Source organism: Camelus dromedarius, chromosome 15 (assembly GCF_036321535.1).
Source record: "Camelus dromedarius isolate mCamDro1 chromosome 15, mCamDro1.pat, whole genome shotgun sequence".
NCBI classification, from domain to species: Eukaryota; Metazoa; Chordata; class Mammalia; order Artiodactyla; family Camelidae; genus Camelus; species Camelus dromedarius.
This window is the reverse complement of record NC_087450.1, coordinates 58,809,192-58,826,416: the sequence shown is the minus strand read 5'-3', so window position 1 is coordinate 58,826,416 and position 17,225 is coordinate 58,809,192. Positions and strand designations below refer to the sequence as shown.

The following is a 17,225-nucleotide window of genomic DNA, read 5'->3' as shown; positions in this document are numbered from 1 at the left end:
GGAGGGCCCCCCTGCCTTTCCTGACACCCTCCCCACCCTCTATCCAATTACACCTCTGGTTTGGAAACACAATTCTTAGTCAATCAAATCCTATAACTGGTCAGCAAATATTTACTGAATGAGCTTCAGGCAGTGGGCGTCCCTCCCGGCCCCCCCACCCCCCCAATACCTCCTCTAACCCTGTCCTCCTCCCTCCCCATCCAGCCACAACCCTCCTGAGCTTCCAAATTCCTGCACTCCCAGATGTAACCACTTCCCCCCTCCCCGGCCCCACCCAACAAGCCACCAATCAGAGATGGCTGATCACTAGACTAGCAGAAGGGTCCCATGGTTGCAGGAACAGAGCAAAGGACTCACACGTGGCTAGTTCTCTTTTTTTCAAACTAAAGGCTTATTAATACTCAGAAAAATCATCTTAGCATCCTGTGATTCCACTTTATTCAGTGGATGTTCATCAACTCTATACTAAGAAGACCCAGCAAGGCATCAACGGATAAAGCGTGGTACCTGCCCCTACTGTCTGGTGAGGAGCGCAGATGCGGATACAGGGGAAGTTCACTTGCACAGAGATCCAGGCTAGCGCACAGGTGGGCACAGGTGGGCACAGGTGCGGTGGGTGCTCTGGGGAGGGGGATTCTTCAAGGGTGGGGGGACCTAAAAAGGCTTAATAATGAAGGGCGCACTTGAGCAGGCCCTTGAAGGATGAGGAGATTTTGCCAGACAGGGAAGGGAGAAGGGAGGGTCCAGGCAGACGGGCAGGGGGGCCTTTCTTTACCTCCATCAGTGAACCTGGGCTAAGGTGACTGACAGCTGATGGGGTGGGTCAGCCCAAGGCCAGGACTGGGATGAAGGGATTCAGAGCAGTGGGGCTTTGAGTGAAAAATTGAAGGGGATGTCAAAAAAAAAAAAAAAAACTCAGTGATCAAGATAAATCCGATTTTAATGCAATATTTAAGAAGTCAAAATTAATGCAAGAATCCATTGCTAACAATATACCAAACTTAAAAACAAAGCCAGCGTTACTGATTTTTCCTTTTGGGTCTGGCTCATTTTCACTGTTAAAATGCAACTTTTAAAACGAATATATGTATGTGTGTGCATGACTGGGACATTGTGCTGTACACCAGAAACTGACACATAGTAACTGACAGTATGCCAATAATAAATAAATAAATAAATAAATAAATAATTTTTAAAATGCAACTTTTTAAGTATTCACAGCTACCGGCATGTGTGCACTTGTTTTTACCAATAATCCCCTTTAATTTCTTCCTGGGGAAGATGAGAGAAAGAAAAAAACATATGAAGATGTGCCAAAAGCTCATTCCTTCCTGTCCTGGTCTTCAGCAAAATTCCCTCCTCCTTTTGGAAACTCAAAACATTTTCAACCAAATACTTCAGTTCGGGAGCTGGGGAGCTTTCCCTCACATTGAATACGGTTCAACACCCGTTTCCTCTGCTACCTGACGACCAAGCCAAAGGCACGGGCCAGAGGCTGCGAGCTGGCCGGAGACCCTGCGGATGTGTGTGCATCCTGCCGGAAGCAACGGAGCTGGGCAGGAAGTGGCAATTAAGAGGAGGGCAGGCTTCAGCAGAAGCTGAGCAGTGCTGGCCCCAACAACCTGGGGCTTATCAAAGGAGGTGGCTGGGGCTGACTCTGGTAATTAACAGGATTGCAGGTTTCAAAGGAAAAGGGAGGAGGCCTCGCCAGCTTTGCTGGCGCCCAGCACTTTCCCTAAAGGCACAGACAGAAACAGGATGAGCAGCCACGGGCAGGCGGTCCACAAGGCCCCTCCCTCGGGGAGGGAGCGTGTCCTGCTGTGGGGCAGTCACTCCTTCTCCATGTCCTTTAACAGTCACCTGTTTGCTCCAGACCCTTTCTCTTCTATCATTACTGACTCCTTCTTAACTTTTCAAGATAATCTTCCTTGGGAATGAAGTTTCTTACTCTTGGACCTTCCCTCGGTGACCTTATTTTTGGCGTTTAAGGAAGATTTTCCAATTTCTCTTTTAGGTTCTGATTTCAGCTAATTTTAAGCCAAACTTACCAGGAGTAACTAAATATTTGAAACATGTGTTTGAGCAAAAGTGAATCAATTTAGTCCCACGGGCCAGACAGCACAAGACAAGGGGACTAGGGTTTGCCGAATGCAGCACCCACCAGGATCTGCCCAAAGTGAGGAGGGGGACGGCCCGTCTGCTGCGGACCGTGTGTTCTCTGGGGACCCTGCACAGTCAGCATGGCTGGTCACACGTGTGAGCCACTTCGCTTTCAGAACCACCAGCTTCCCCATGCGAGCCCGGAACCTGGGCTCTCCATTCAGAGCCTACAGGCACCTGCTGAAACGGAACATCCAGGGAAAGGCTCAGAGGAAAGGGTTCTCCCTCCCATGACCCTGACAGAGACCTGATTGTAGCCTGCAGGGCTGGATGGAAAGACTTAGACGAAAAAAAAAAAATCTCAGAACCAGGCAGACAAAAGGTCACCCTCGTTTGGAAAGCCTGCTCACCCCGGAGTCAGGAAAGCTGCCCTGGAATCCTTCGACCTGCCTGCTGGGTTTCCGAGGTCCACCCTGAGCCGCAGTGTCCTTGTGGGGACAAGGGCTGGGGCTGATGGTGTGCGTGACACTCCCTCCCTCGCATCTCCTGCCCACTCCAACCCTGCTCCCTGATCTGTTCCCCCTCTTACACTCCCTCCCTCCGGAAGCTCTCCACGCAGCCTCCAGGGATCTCTCCAATGAGACAATCAGACCTTGTTCCCCATCTGCTTCAAAATCACCGCTGACCACGCAGGTCAAACATTTATCTGCAAGGGCACACTGCCCACAACGTTAGCTACGCAGTCCTGGTCCTCCGGGATGTGGCCTGGCCTGAGGTCCTGCCTTAGCACCCGGTGGACACACAGCAGGGCTCTTCGCTGCCCCTCCACTGGTGCCCGCTCCCCGCTTCCCTCTGCTTGAATTCCCTACCCTGTGCTCAGACTCCCAAAGGGAAAGCAGGGCCCACCTCTGGGAGAAGAGACACGGAAGGCAGACCCTTCAAGGCATTTCCTTACCTGTCACCTCATCAGCGTTATCATTATAATTGCCCACCATGCCTACCGTCTTCTGAGCCCCCCCTCCCCAGGAAGTCTTGTCTCCCACGCCCCACGCTCCCCAGGTTGGTTTAAGCCCCCTGCTCTGGGCTTCCCGGCACCCCAGGCTCGCCTCTCTCCTGGAACGCACCACACAGCCTCGCAACATGCACCTTTGTCCCTCTGCCTCACCTCTCATCCTTGCTTCTGAGGCTTCCATTCTGGTAGTTGCCGCAGCACTGATGATCAAGCTGAATGAATGAATGAATGAATGAATGCGAGAAGGAACACATCTATCCCACAGTGGGTGCACAGAGGTTCCTTTATTGTTGAGTCTCTTCTTAAGGACATCTGATGATGGAAGCAGAACTCTCCCTGCTTCCCTAGCCTCCGAGGCTCTGAGGATGAAGATTCCTGTCTGCCCAGCCACACCCTCCCTGCCGCCGCTGTGGTCCACACACAGTCAACCAGCAGCAGAGCGGAGGGCGGAACCTGTGTCACCCCAGTTTTAGACCTCTGTCCACCTGGAACACGGACTTCTCACCGCATGTTTGTCCTGACAGTTCCCACCAGCTCGTTCACAAGACAGGAGGGCTGTTTTCTCTGCAGTGAATGTCTCGGGCGTCCTCTTCGGGAAGGAGGCTTGACTCCGAAGTTCCCAGGCACAGTTTCCCTTAACATCTTCACTTGGGAGCCTCGTCTGTCTCCTCTCCGTCTCTCGGAAATAGGAACCCGGCTGACATGTCTCAGGATGCAGCCCTCCCAGGCCCCCTTCCTGGAGCTGAAACTAAGCAGCTTCGTGCAGAAAAGGAGACAAGCAGGTCATCCGAAGCCTTGCAACCACCTGAACGCAGCCCTCAGTCACTCCTGACCTCTCCCCCAATTAAATAACCTCAGTTCCTCAAACTCCCTTCGAAAGCATCACCTACGCAGCAAGAAGAGTGAAACGCTCTGAGCCTTGAGCTGGCGAGGAAGGAACCAGGCTCTCTCCCAACTGAAGCAGCATCTGGGGGGGTGGGAGGCAGAGTGGCTTTATAGGCGACAGGAGGAACTAAACACTAAGATTTTCATTTTAGTGCAAGTGTCAGTGGCACACCCCTTCTGGGGCAAATTCCCAACATCCTGATCAATCGCAGACTAGCTCTGAAAATGCTGGTTTTCTTCAGGTGATAAATCAGAAATTTCCAGGCATCGTAAGGAGTGCTTCCCAGAAAGAAACTTTTAGAGGCTTATTATGTGACTTCAGTGCTTTAGAGGAGTGAGGTGCAAACTAATGAAAAGGGGAATGTGTTTTCCCCCCTCCCTTTTGAAATGGCAGTAATATTCCAAGTGAAGGCAATTTCCAGAAGCACAGTACCTCTGAGCAATGCGACGGGAAAGGATATCCTACCGAAGCTGGTCATCTAATAGTTCACACTGTACCTGCTTCCCCGCCAGGCTGTGGTCTTGCCTCGTCTTGGGAAACAAGTAAGTCAGAGCCGTGATGACAAGCTAACATCTACATCCTTCAGTCTTAGAAAGTCAGTTGAAAGCAACAAGGGACTAGCTGACGTTCGCACTTCTCTCCCCCTGCTTTCTGTGCACCCCACGTCCGAGTGGCTCTGTGGGTCCCCCATGCAGACCCTCCTATTGTCCCAATGCACCATTTGGCCGGCAAACCTGGTGGCTGAGCGCTCATCTTCTCAAACCATGTAGTGTCTCCTAGAGGAAGAATGTGTGTCGATTAAGGTAAACGAACTTGTCAGTGAAATAAGCCAATCAAAATTTGCCATCAGTATATATGTCCAGGTCCTTTTCTTTCTCCCAATGTCGTGGATACCTGTGACCTGGTTATGTGTCTCTTATTCATTGTCATCTTACTTCTGCTGAGAATAAAATTGATTCAGTCAATGAGCGTTAACTGAGGACGTCTGGGTGTTTGGCAGGTGCAAAGTGCCGGGGAAGCCTGTAACAAGACGCACTGAGCTGATCCCCTGGAAGCTCACTGCGTCCTGGGGAGGCAGAAATAGCAACAACCTGGTACGAAATGCTCCCTGGGCTCTTTATGCCTGGGGGGCCGGGGAGGGCTCTACAAGGGGCAGGAACGGGCCTCTTCTAACTGGACGGTGGGCCACGAAAGTGCCTGCAGATCTTAAATGAGAGACCTTCCAGGCTATACCGGGGGAGAGTTCAGGTCTCCAGGTTGGTGGCAAATTTTCCCTTTGCCCAAGATTTTGGCAAAACCCAAAGAACACAAGGAGCTATGTACCCCCTAAATTCTTGGAAAGCCTCCAACAACGGGGCAGGTACTTATTGGAAGTGGCACAATCAGTCTGATGACTCCCCAACACCCCTACACCCCTCGCCCCCACCCCCTAGCAGCCCAAGAGAAGAGGAAGGGGCGGGCTTGCCCTGGGGGCCACCGTGCTCCTGGTGAGAGGACCCCTCCCGGCTCTGAGGGCATCTCTGCTGAAGACCGGGGCACCTGGCAGAGCCGGAACCCTGCTCCTGGTGCGGACGTCTGCCAAGGATGCAGGGTGCAGAGTGGCTGAGAGACCTCTGTTTCTCAACTGTAATTTTCAAAACAGCACAAAGTGACCTTCGGGGCTCGTTTTTGGCAGTAACATTTTTATGAGTCGATGAACAACATAAATTAGATATCCGGGCCTGATCAAGCCACAGGCACCTTCACCGGGACTCCAAGCAGTGTCCACCGCTCGAGTCCTGGACTTCCGCCTCCTTTTCTTCCCCGACCAGAGGCTCCTTAGTGCTGCCTCCCGACGCCGTCGGGTGGGCTGGGCTAGAAGCCCGGGGGCCACGGCAGCAGCTGAGCCTTCAGCTGGAAACACCGACGCGCGCTCAGCTCCCTTTCGTCCTGTCCAGTTCGGCCTGGTCCCCAGTGGACGTGTTGACACTTGGTTGTAAGCTATGGGTGCTAAGCTGTCCCCTTTGAGTGTGCCTTCAGGACACAGGGGTCACCGCCCGGAGGCTCTGGGTGTTTATGTTGAAACCTGAGGGCACACGGACGTGGGGTGGGGGTGGGGGCAGAGAAGCAGCCGCGGCTCCTCCCACGTTCCCTCCCCAGCCCAGGGCGGTCAGAGCCGCCTGGGGGGCTGGTGGGAAGAGACCTCTGGGCCCCCTCCCCGGGGCTTCTGATTCAGCCAGTCTGGGGTGAGGTCTGAAAATTGGCATCCCTGACAGTTCCCAGTGGCACTGATGTCATGGGCCACACTCTGTGGGCCACTGCCCCTGTGCCCTGGTGGAGACCGAGGTAGTTCTGCCCCCTGGACACGGCTCCACCTGGAGTGATGAAAGCTCTCCCCCCTCCCAGGGCCACGCACCACCGCCGTCCCCCTGCGGAAGAGCTCACAGGGCGCCCCCGGGAAGTGGCCCGGCCCGGCCTGGCCCAGCGATGCTGGCTCTGAGGGTGACGCTCTGGGGGAGGCGGCCCCGGTGGGCCAGGGAAGATTTTAGAGGAAGTGACTTTTGAGACTGAAGGACAAAGAAGGGCCAGGCCAGGAAAGAGGGGTGAAGAGAGTCCCCGAGAGTGGGACAGGCAGGCGCACACCCCACCAGGCTCAGGAGAGCTCAGGGCCCCAGGGAGCCGCGAGCAGGCCTGGCAGCAGCACCTGCGAGAGCAGCAGGGGGTGACAGCTGGGGCTGGAAGGGGGCCGGGGCGCACTCTGGGGTCCTCGGGACAGTCAGAGCCTGGACGTCATCCAGAGGGCTGGGGAGCTGGGAGGGACCAGAGGGGAAAGTGTCTGCCAGGGTCCCGGGCCGCTGCGACTTCCCAAAGGGAACGGCCCTCAGAGGGGCCAGCTTCAGGGACCCAGGGACCCAGGACTGAGGTGGGGAGTATATGGGTGGGGGGACGCTTAGCTCAGGCTGCTGTCACAACTTACCACCGTCTGGGTGGCTTTAATGACGATCACTTATTTCTCACAGTTCTGGAGACTGCAAGTCCAAGAGCACGAGGCAGGCAGATTCGGTGTCTGGTGGGAGCCGTCTCTTCCCGTGGGGTCGGGGGTGTGGCTCTCTGGTGACTCTTCTTATCAGGACCTGACTCCATCATGGTGGTCCCCACCTCAGGACCTCATCAACCCTGATCACCTCCCAAAGGCTCACCTCCAAAACCATCACACTGGGGTCAGGGCTTCCACATAGGAATCTGAGGAGGACACAAACATTCAGTCCATATGGGGGGAGGGGAGAGATCTGAGCTGGAATTTACTTAAGTTTCCAAAGGACTTTACATAGGGGGAAAACCAGTACCATCCAAGGGAAACTGTGACATCTCTGCGAAGCCCTGCGCTGCCTTCCCTCTGCCCACCGGCATGCTGGCTCTGATAAACAGCAGGTCACCTGTAAACACAATTTTCTTTCCAGAAGCAAGCTCAAAGGGGGTACTGTCGGTTAAAAATTAAACAAAATGAAACTCCAATCATGTGAGCATCACATTTTTTTAAAAAGCAACTACTGGTTTTCTCTTGATCCCGACAGGATCAGAAAGCACTTGGAATCATTCCCTGACGGTCAAAATCCATTGGTAAATGGTTACACGGTCTGTGCTCAGCCTGGACTTCCGTGTCAGTGTCAAATTCCTCAGCTTTTCCTTCTCCCTGGAATTCCTTGCTCAGCACACATTTTCCAGGACAGACACGGGCCTTCTCATTGCCTTGTTCTCGGGCGACTTGGGGGGGAACAGGAGACACTGAGTTCTTGGTTTAAAATGAGAATCAGTAAATGGACTTTGATGTAGAGAATTTTTCATTACAGCCAACGTTTCCAATGCATCTCCATTCATTCCTTCACACGCTCCATGCCGCACACAGTTGTAGGTACTGGGGTACAGGGTGAGGATGCCCTAGGCCCTGCTCTCCCAGGATTTATTGTATGAGAACATTCCGAGGGTATTAGGTACTGTTCAAAGAGTCAAAACAGGTTGACAGGAGAGAGGGTTATGGAAAGCCACCGAACCTGTCTGCGTCTGGGATTAACTCTGAGTCCAAGACTGACTCTTCGGTGCCACTCCCTGAGGACCAACTGACATCCTGCAAAGCCTCCCCACACCAGTCTCGCCAGTCTCGAGTCCTCTGTCCCAGGCCCTTCAAACATCCAGTGCAGAGTCTAGACATTAAAACGAAACACACAAAATAAAACCCTCTTCCAGTCTTCAAGCTCCACTTTATGACTTAAAAAGCAAAATCTTTCTAAAGCATAACAAGCTTCTTCAGCTGAAGAAAACACTGAACTCTAAAAGGCGAGGAATCCAGTGTCTGCTCTCTGTCACATGATCACCAAATACCGAGAAACCATCCTGGGACCAGGAGGCCGGCCCAAAGCAGCCGCTTCAAAGACACTGCTCTTTAACGGAAGGCTTAACACATGACCCCAGAAACGCAGAGGGAAAACAGTCCCAGAGCTCAGGAGCTCACACTGGCTTTCCAAGGAGGTCACCAGCGTGGCCCTCCCAATGGGATTCGCAGCGTCAAAATCCCGTCTGCAGAGTCTGCCAAGTGTCAGCGGCTGTGATGGCCTTTCAAAAGAGCCAGACTTCGTGCCACCTCGAGAGAAAAAGAAAAGAAGCTAAAGATTCACTAAGCTTAAAAATTTTAAATAAAGGGTAGCTTTCCCCCAAATAAATCAAGCTGATACAGCCATGGGGACAACTGCAGTAGACGGTGGGAGCTGTCTCTCAGGTCTCCCGGCCACTCTCCTTGTCACGCGAGGAAGAGACGCCGCAGTTACTGCCTCTTCCTCCTCCTCTCCGCCCAGCCTCTGAGCCACTGCTCTGCCCTGGGGAAGATGCCTTTCCCAACTTGTCCTCTGCATCCTTGAGCTGATCTCTCCAGTTTGGGTGTGAGGAAATCTGGGCCTTTTTTTTCCCCTGTTGTGTTCATTCACAAGGGTTTTGCTAAACAGTGTGAATGTTGACCGTATGTTGATTGTGTGGCAAAATACCCTGGGTCCCCTAAAAAGAGTCAGATTGCTGAGTCATGCTGAGTCACTCACCCAGAGGAATCCTGGGGGAGGGCATCAGAAACAGCTGGGGCAGCCCAGTGCCTGGCCAGCCTTCCTCGGAGGGACAGGCGTGTGGGGGGGGGGTGTGGACGGCGGGGCTGGAACAGCCTGGCTGAGAGCCCGCAAACTGCCGAAGCACCGCAGCTCTTACAAAAGAGCAAAGTCCTGTTAACATTGACTTTCTAGAACTTTGCCTCCAGAGCAGACTCGCCGAGCTGGAGCCAGAGCAGCAAGCAGGACTAAAGACACTTGTAAACAGAAATAGCAGTAAATGGGGGAAAAAAAAAAAAAAGCAGGATTTGATCACTATCAAAACACAAGGATTGCTTCAATTTGTATTTTTTTTAACTTGTCCTTTGCTGTCTCTCATATTGTACAATTGTCATTCACAAGTCAACGAACTAATTTATTTTGATTATAAGGAACTGTGTTTTTAAATGCAACACAGGTAAGCGTGAGTGGTTATTTTCTGTCGTTCCTTCAATGTCCCTCAAAATCAGAACTTTTATTAGATGACAAAATGGTCACTTCTCATCACCTTATGGCCATAAGGATCACCTGGGGGACTTTCTCTAAAATGCAGGTTCGCAGTGATAATTCCACATCTGCCAAGAAGCTGGGGCGGGGTCTCAGGAATGTTTCTTAAACATGACCCCAAGATTACCTAGGAAGCTTGTGAAACAATTTAAAGTGCTTGGCCCTACTTCTCACTCTACCCTTTGATTCTTATGGGATAGGTAGAGGTGGGGGGGTCTACAAACTCATGTTTTCTAGAAGCTTCCAGATCATTCAGGTTGGGTTTTCCCTGGCTGTGCTCTCAAGAACAAAACAGCAAAGTCCTGTCACTGCCTAGATGACCCTCAGTTTCTGAGCAGACATGGAAATGTTGCCTATGGGTCTTCATTACTCTCTTCCCTTCAAGAATAACTTTCTATTTTCCCCACATTTGACTGAAAGATGCAGGGAAAGCGTATCCATTATCCCTGCTTTGCTGCCTAATCCTGACACTTAGAGGCTCTGTGACCTTAGACGTGTTACTTAACCTCTCTGAGTCTCAGTTTCAGACTCATACTAAAAGAGAGCACCTGAAGCTGTAGCTGCTTCCATTGGGTTGTTGTTGGGATCAGGTACACACCCTCCTGCAGGCCTGGCGAGTGCCTGTCCCTCTCCTGCTTTGCTGCAGTCAAGTTCCAGCCATGTGAGCAGGGAGACTTGCTTTCTTCAAGTCTCTGCTCAAATGTCACCTTCTCCATGCAGCCTACCAGGACCACCCTATTCAAAACCGTTACTCTACCCTTGCTGCCGGCACTGTTCATTCACATCCCTGCATTACTGTTGCAGCCTTCATCATTTTCTGATAACCTCTGTGATTTACTCACCAATTTTGTTTCTTTGTCTCTCCCTGATAGAATGTAACATCCTGGTAGTCAGGAATTTTTGTCAGTTTTGTTCACTGATGATTCCTAAGTTCCCAGAAGAGTGCCTGGCTCATAGTAGGTGCTCAGTGAATACTAGATGGATGGATGGATGGATAGATGTATGGATAGATGGAGAGGTGGATGGCTGGCTGGCTTGCTGGCTGGATGGATGGATGGGTAGGTGAATGGGGGAATGGATGGTTGGGTGGGTAGATGGGTGGATGGATGCCTGCCTTTGAGCTGTATCTCATCTGAGCCACCATTCACACTGGCTGCACGTCTGAGCTTGGACAACCTGTCTTCTTTTCCAGCTGAGGTAAGATTTGATTACTCACAAGCCAGTGACTTCCCGCTTTAAAACCAACTTTGCTGTTTTATTCCTGACATGTTTTCACCAGATCTGTTTGCATGCTCATTAACTCATGTAAACATTAATAAAAAAACAACAGCTATGAAAACAGCTTCCTACATGTTTCCCCTTTCAGGTGTAATTATGTGAGCACACAGCACATACGTGGTGGGGTAATCCCCTTTACTGGGCTTCCAAATGACAGCTCCTCCCTGGGAAAACACCAAATCCCAGATTTTTACCTCTCCTCTTCCAACCCCCTTCTGTTCTGCTTTCTGCATAATTCAAGGTCCTCAAGCAAGACGAAGATATCAGAGCCCCTTCCCCAGGACACAGCAGCCAACCAGACCCATGCCCACCGCAAGGCAGCCTGGAAACGCAGCCATGCCTTTAAAAGTACTTGTCAACCAGGAGGATATTCCAAAATGTTTATTTCTGCCTTTGCTGCATCCTTTCCACAATTGCTCATCTGTTCACAGATAAACACTTAGTGCTGCCGAACATGATGGCAAGTGGCTTCTATCTTCCCTGTCCCACCCAGTTCCGGCGTCCCATCCCGCATGTTCCTGCTACACTCCCTCAGCCATAGAAGCAGCTCTGCCACGGGCTTAGGGGTCCCGCAGCAACAGAGGACCGGACTCGCGGTCACTGAGGAGGAGACCGGCCTCCAGGCACTACATCAGTTTACTCTCTCCCTGATCGTGCGACTGGGCTCCACTTCCAGCCTCCCTGCAGTCAGGTGTGGCCATGAGGCAGCAACCCAGTGGTTCTCAGCCAGGGCAATTCTGCCCCCAGGGGACACTTAGCTTTGCCTGGGGACAGGTTTGGTTGTCACCATTGGGGGGGTGCTATTAGAATCTAGTGGGAGAGGCCAGCACATGTCCTGCTCAGGACAGCCCCCTACAACCAAGACTTACCAGCCCAAGTGTGAGCAGTGCCGACACCGAGAGATCCGGTTCCCACCAGCTGGATGTGAGCTCAAGTGCTGTGAGCCAGACCCAGCTCCCTCCCATTCTGCAGTTTCCATGGACACAGCAGAGCCTGGGTCCCTGAGTCACCACCTGGAGGAGAGACACCTGCCCATCACTGAACCCACTGTGGACTCGGAGGGACAGACAGACACTGCGCTTGAGCCGAGTCTGAGTCAGCAGACGTGACCTGGGGGATTTCTGGAGATGTCCTATCTCAAGTGGGAGAGAGGTTTCCGGGGTATTTCCCTGGACATCGATTTATAACAGAAACAATGAGCTGGCCTATGCAAAGGGACGGGGGGCAGGGGTGGCCCGTGGACCTATACATCTGTGAGGGACTTTGGGAATTGCAGCTTTTCAAGTAAGTCGTCTGATGTTCACTTCTGTCCATTCTGGCCCCACAGGACTCCAAATCAGAACCTTTTTTCTTAATTGAAGTGTAATCAGTTTACAATGCTGTGTCAATTTCTGGTGTACAGCATCTTGTTTCAGTCATACGTATACATACATTTGTTTTCATATTCTTATTTCATTATAGGTTACTACAAGATAATGACTAGAGTTCCCCATGCTCTGTAGTAGAAACTTGCTGTTTATCTGTTTTATACGTAGTCGTGTGTATCTGCAAGTCTCCGACTCCAGTTCATCCCTTCCCGCCCCCATCCCCCCTGGTCACCATGGTTTGTTTTCTGTCTCACTTACACGTGGAACTTTAAAAAAAAAAAAAAACCCACAAATGAACTTATTTACAAAACAGAAACAGACTCAAATCAGAACTTTTACACTCTGCAGTCTGTAAGTTTAAAGACATCTTCTCCCCCAGGCATCTTAACTAGTCAGAGCTCAGTGACAAGTAAAAGCCAGTTCCTGCGTCTTTACAGATGTCTCAGTTCTGTCACAAGCTTGCTGCTGTCACAGTGACCCTTTACAAGAAGGTTTAGATCTAGCAGATAAAATACAGGGACCCACTCATATTAAAAAAAAAAAAAGTATTGATCGTCCATCTAAAGTTTCAATCGGAGGAGCTGTGCTGCATTTTATCTGGTCGCCCTCCTTCCTGAGCACTTGAATTCCTCCAGGTGTCACACTTGGTGCACGACGGATGTTCAAAATACCATCCGGAGCAAGGGGCTCTCGGCATCCACGTCCTCAGACCGGATCAGAAGGGCCAGCGCACTCCCTGCACCACACGCCACCTGCGTGGCCGCCGCGCCGGGACCCAAGCAGGCTCACTCCAGGTGCTCCGGTGCTCCCAGAGGGGTACGCTGTTCCCGGGACGGCCTGGGCTCAGGGATGCTCCATCTTCAGCATCATTCCTTCCAGCCCCACTGATGGCGTGGCCTTTATCTTCTAACAACCACCATCAGCCCATAAGGGGACCTTAAGACACAATGAGGATGGTTAAGAATATTTTATTTCAAAATTATGTTTCGAACTGTCATAAAATATCCACTGTAAACGTCTCCTTTTTCAAAACAAGCATTTCTCCCGGAGATGATTAAATGATCTGATACACCTTCAGAAAGCTTTAGGAAGTAGCTCAGGGCAAACATTAGACTCTGAAGTCAGACAGGCGAGGGTCCCGATTCTGGCTCTGTCTCCTGGCTGTACTGACAGGACAGGTTATGGGGCAGCGTCCTGGCAGGGGAGCCGGGAGACCGCACCCCGAGGGTCTTGTGGGGCTTAGGGATATCGGGCCACAAAAGGGCTTGAGCCAGACTTGCACCCGAGTGAGGCAGCGCTCCAGGTTGCCCACCACCAAGAGGGGGCAAAGGCCTGGGGGGGGCCCTCGGCCTCCCAACCCAGCAATTCTCAGGCTCTGTGGTCTCAGCTGAGCCAGCAGACCCCACCTCTGCCCAGCGTCTGTGACCCAGGACCACAGCGGCGCCACAGGGCCCAGCACATCCCAGTCCTCCTCCTCACACAGGCACTCATTTGTTCCCCATCCAAAGGCTCTCCCACTTTGCACACCTCCCTGGTGGGACAGTGACGGGAGAGCAGCCTGGGCTTCAGCCCCGACCCCATCGGACACCCGGCCCTGCAGCCCGGCTCCCTGCATTCGGCCGCTTCCTCTGCAAAATGGAAAGACCCTGTTGGTCAGCGTGAGAGTCGGAGAGAACGGCGCTGTTAAGTCTGCCCCGTGAGTCAGTGCTGGGAGGTGCTCTGAAAAGACGCGGTTTTGAGGTCAAGAGCAGATGGATCGCTCACCTGTGCCTCGCTGGCTCCGTCCACAGCCCGGGGTGGGGGGCGGACCCTCAGCGGCGCAGGTCACAGACTGCGCTGGGCGGGAGTCACAGGTAGCTCTGGTGACCACGCGGGTTCTGACTCAGTGTGTCTGGGCTGGAGCCTGAGTCTGCCCGAGTCCACCGGCCTCCGGGCACCCAGGATGCAGGTTCTTACGCCGTGCTTTGAGGAGTAAGGCTCAGAGTTTAAGGCTCCCGTCCAGTCCCTCATCTGATTTGATGCAAGTAGAGGAGCCGGGAACCCAAGGTTCCCAGTGACTCACTGAGGGCACGCTGAGACCAGGGAAAGATGCTCACCAAGCAAAATTTTGGAAATAAAGTGTGAGATTAAAACCACCCCCTCAAAGATAAGGGCTCCGGCTCGGGGACTGGGGGGTGGTGAGAGCCTTCAGCTCCAACCTCCTCCCTCATCCCCTCTCCCACCCCAACACAGCAGCAGCAGCAACCGTGAGAACCAGGACACTTCACTGCAAGAGTTTCGCTCTTCTGCATTCCTACAGCGGCTCCTCTCTGGGAAAGCGGGGCTCAGGACTTCAAAGCCAGCCCTAAAGAATTGTAATTGCATCAGCCCGCTCCCGACTCCTCTCTCGGGACTGGAAATGGCCACACTGGGATGGCATCACAGGAGGACAGACGGAGGCTTTCTGGCAGCTGCCGAGAGCCATTGCCTGCAGGGCTCCCACCCGCCTTTCTAGGTACTCAAACTTTACATCTTCCAGCCAACAGTGCCTTCCGCGGGGTAAACAGTGTCCCAAGGGTCCCTGGAAATCAAGTCAGAGAGATGATGGGACAAACAGCCCCACCCTAACCAGGAAGCACAGTATCTCCACACTCAAAGCCTTCATGATGTGTGAAGAAAACCTGCCAAAATCATTTAAAACCTTGACTCTGAGAAGTGATGAGATGTTTCTATGACATGGTTTCTGGAATGTCTGGGGGCATCAGATGCTCTCACTACCCCACCAGGGAAGCTGGGTGGGAGCACAGGTGGCCACTTTCCCCCTCAACCCCCTCAGCTTTCCCACGCTCTCCAGAGCCCTGGAGTCAAGCCATGTATCCTCCTTTGTTTGAGCCCAAAATACATAGTCATCACACATGGTTATAAACTCTACAGTTTAGGGGCACTTTAGCAGGGATTCTTATTGGTGAAAAATAGACCCACACTATAAACCTGAGTTTATACCGGATATCACAACAGGATGGTGCTGCAGAGGATGAGGTGGAGAGCAGAGGCGTTCACCTCTGCTAGCCAGCAATGAGCCCCTCAGCAGTGTCAGCAGAGACCACCCGGGAGCCTGGATTTCCACCAGTGCAGGTGGAGACCACTGTGGGAGGTACCTCTCCCCTTCCCAGCCAGGGTGGTGTCAGCAGAGACCTGCTCTAATAGGAGGTTTAATTAAGATCGAGAGTCTCATTGAGACCCAGGTTTCAATGAAGATCACTCGTCATACCAACAACCAGGAAACACTCAACTTGAATGAGAAAAGACAACAGTAGCCAATACTGAGTTGACATGATGTTGGAATTAGCGAATAAGGATTTTATAACAGCCATCAAAAAAGTCTTTCAATGAGCAATTATGAACATGCTCAAAAAAAGGAAAAGCCAAAAAATTTCAGCAGAGAAATAGAAGATATAAAGAAGAACCAGCTTTAGAACTGAAAAATACAATAGCCAAAGCAAAAACTTCACTGGATGAGCTCAGAAGCAAAACGAGGACAGAGGAAAGAATCAGTGGACTTGAAGATAGAAAAATAGAAATCCTCAAATTACCCAATTGGAACAACAGAAGAAAGTAGACTTAAAAAAGAAAAAAAAAGACACAGCCTCACAGACCTGTAGGAATATAACAAAAGATCTAGTATTCCTGTCATCAGGGCCCTGGAAGGAGAGGAGAAAGAGGGAGGGGCTGAAAAGGATGTGAAGAAATAATGGCTGAAAACCTTCCCATTTGGCAAAAGACTTAAACCTACAGAGTCAAGAAGCTGAGGAAACCTCAAACTGGAAAAACACAGAGAAATCCATGCCAAGGTATATCATGGGCAAATTTCTGAAAACTAAAGATAAAGAGCAGGGAGAAACACGCCTTATCTGTAGAGGAAAAAGCAATTCGAGTAATAGATGTCTCATCAGAAACCACGGAGGCCAGAAGGAAGTGGCCCAACGTGTCAAATGCTGAAAGAAAAGAACTCCAGCCCAGAACTCTAGATTCAGCAAAAACATCCTTCAGGAAGCAAGGGGACAACAAGACCTCAGATGCAGGAAAACTAAGAGAACTTGTCACCAGCAGACCTACCCTTAGAAAATGTCTAACGGACACTCTTGAAACAGAAAGGAAATTATCAAAGAAAGAATACTGGAGTATCAGGAAGAAAGAAAAAACAAGGGAGAAAGTTAAAATGGGAGTAAATACAATCAACTTCCCTTGTCCTCCTGAGTTTTCCAAAGACAAATGTACAGGACTTCAAGAGGTCCCGGTGGCTCTTTCCCACCCAGAGGCAAACCACGTCACCGGTGGGGTTGATTTAAGAGGCCAGTTACTTACCCGAAGCTTCTCAGCCTGCAATGCCTGCGCCAGCTGCACCAGAGTCTCCCTCAGACTGTTTCCTGGGCTTCTCACCAAACCCAATCAGAATTTCTAGATGTGGGCCCCAGGACTCTGTTACATGCACCAAGGTATGAAGTCCTCAGATTCGAGTAGAGCTTTTGTTCAAAAATAGGCTCAGTCGCTCATTGTTAACTTCTGAGGACCATGAGAAGAAAGTGTTTTATAAATTCCCTGCAGGACTGGAACAAATTCCAAGGTAAAACAGTAATCGATCCCCAGCCTGGGGTCAAGGTCACACATCTCTCTGCATCATCACAGACTGATGTTCCAGGGAGGGTGGGTCCATAGAGGGATCGGTCATACTTCTGTGCCTCAGTCTCTTCCCCTATAAACTGGGGACAGCATCTGCCTTTCCCAACTCATGGGGTCAGGTGAAGAGCAAAACAGGAGAGCTGTGACAGGTTTATAAATGGTGATTCTTACCCAATGTGAATGTCTAATCTCTTAACCAGGGCCATCGTGTTGCTCTTTTTTCTTTGAAATGGGATGTCTCTGAATTTTTCACAGACTCCAGGAATAAAATATACCACTTAACCGACCTTTCCTCCAGGGTCCCACTGATA

The 17,225-nt window shown here is 51.4% G+C and overlaps 1 long non-coding RNA gene across 3 annotated transcripts; it reads right to left on the bottom strand.

Annotated features, from left to right (window-relative positions):
- Positions 1–3,376: 3,376 nt before the first annotated feature.
- On the bottom strand, positions 3,377–9,129 carry LOC105091229 (uncharacterized). 3 transcript variants are annotated; one of them, XR_010384278.1, is made up of 5 exons: positions 9,065–9,129; positions 8,030–8,616; positions 7,325–7,414; positions 6,955–7,220; positions 3,377–4,774 (listed from the first exon to the last, which is right to left on the bottom strand). It is a non-coding gene; the product is annotated as an uncharacterized LOC105091229 (long non-coding RNA). The 3 variants fall into 3 exon arrangements; XR_837343.3 differs by having other exon boundaries at positions 7,325–8,616; XR_004141424.2 differs by lacking the exon at positions 3,377–4,774 and adding an exon at positions 5,661–6,063 and having other exon boundaries at positions 7,325–8,616.
- Positions 9,130–17,225: the final 8,096 nt, after the last annotated feature.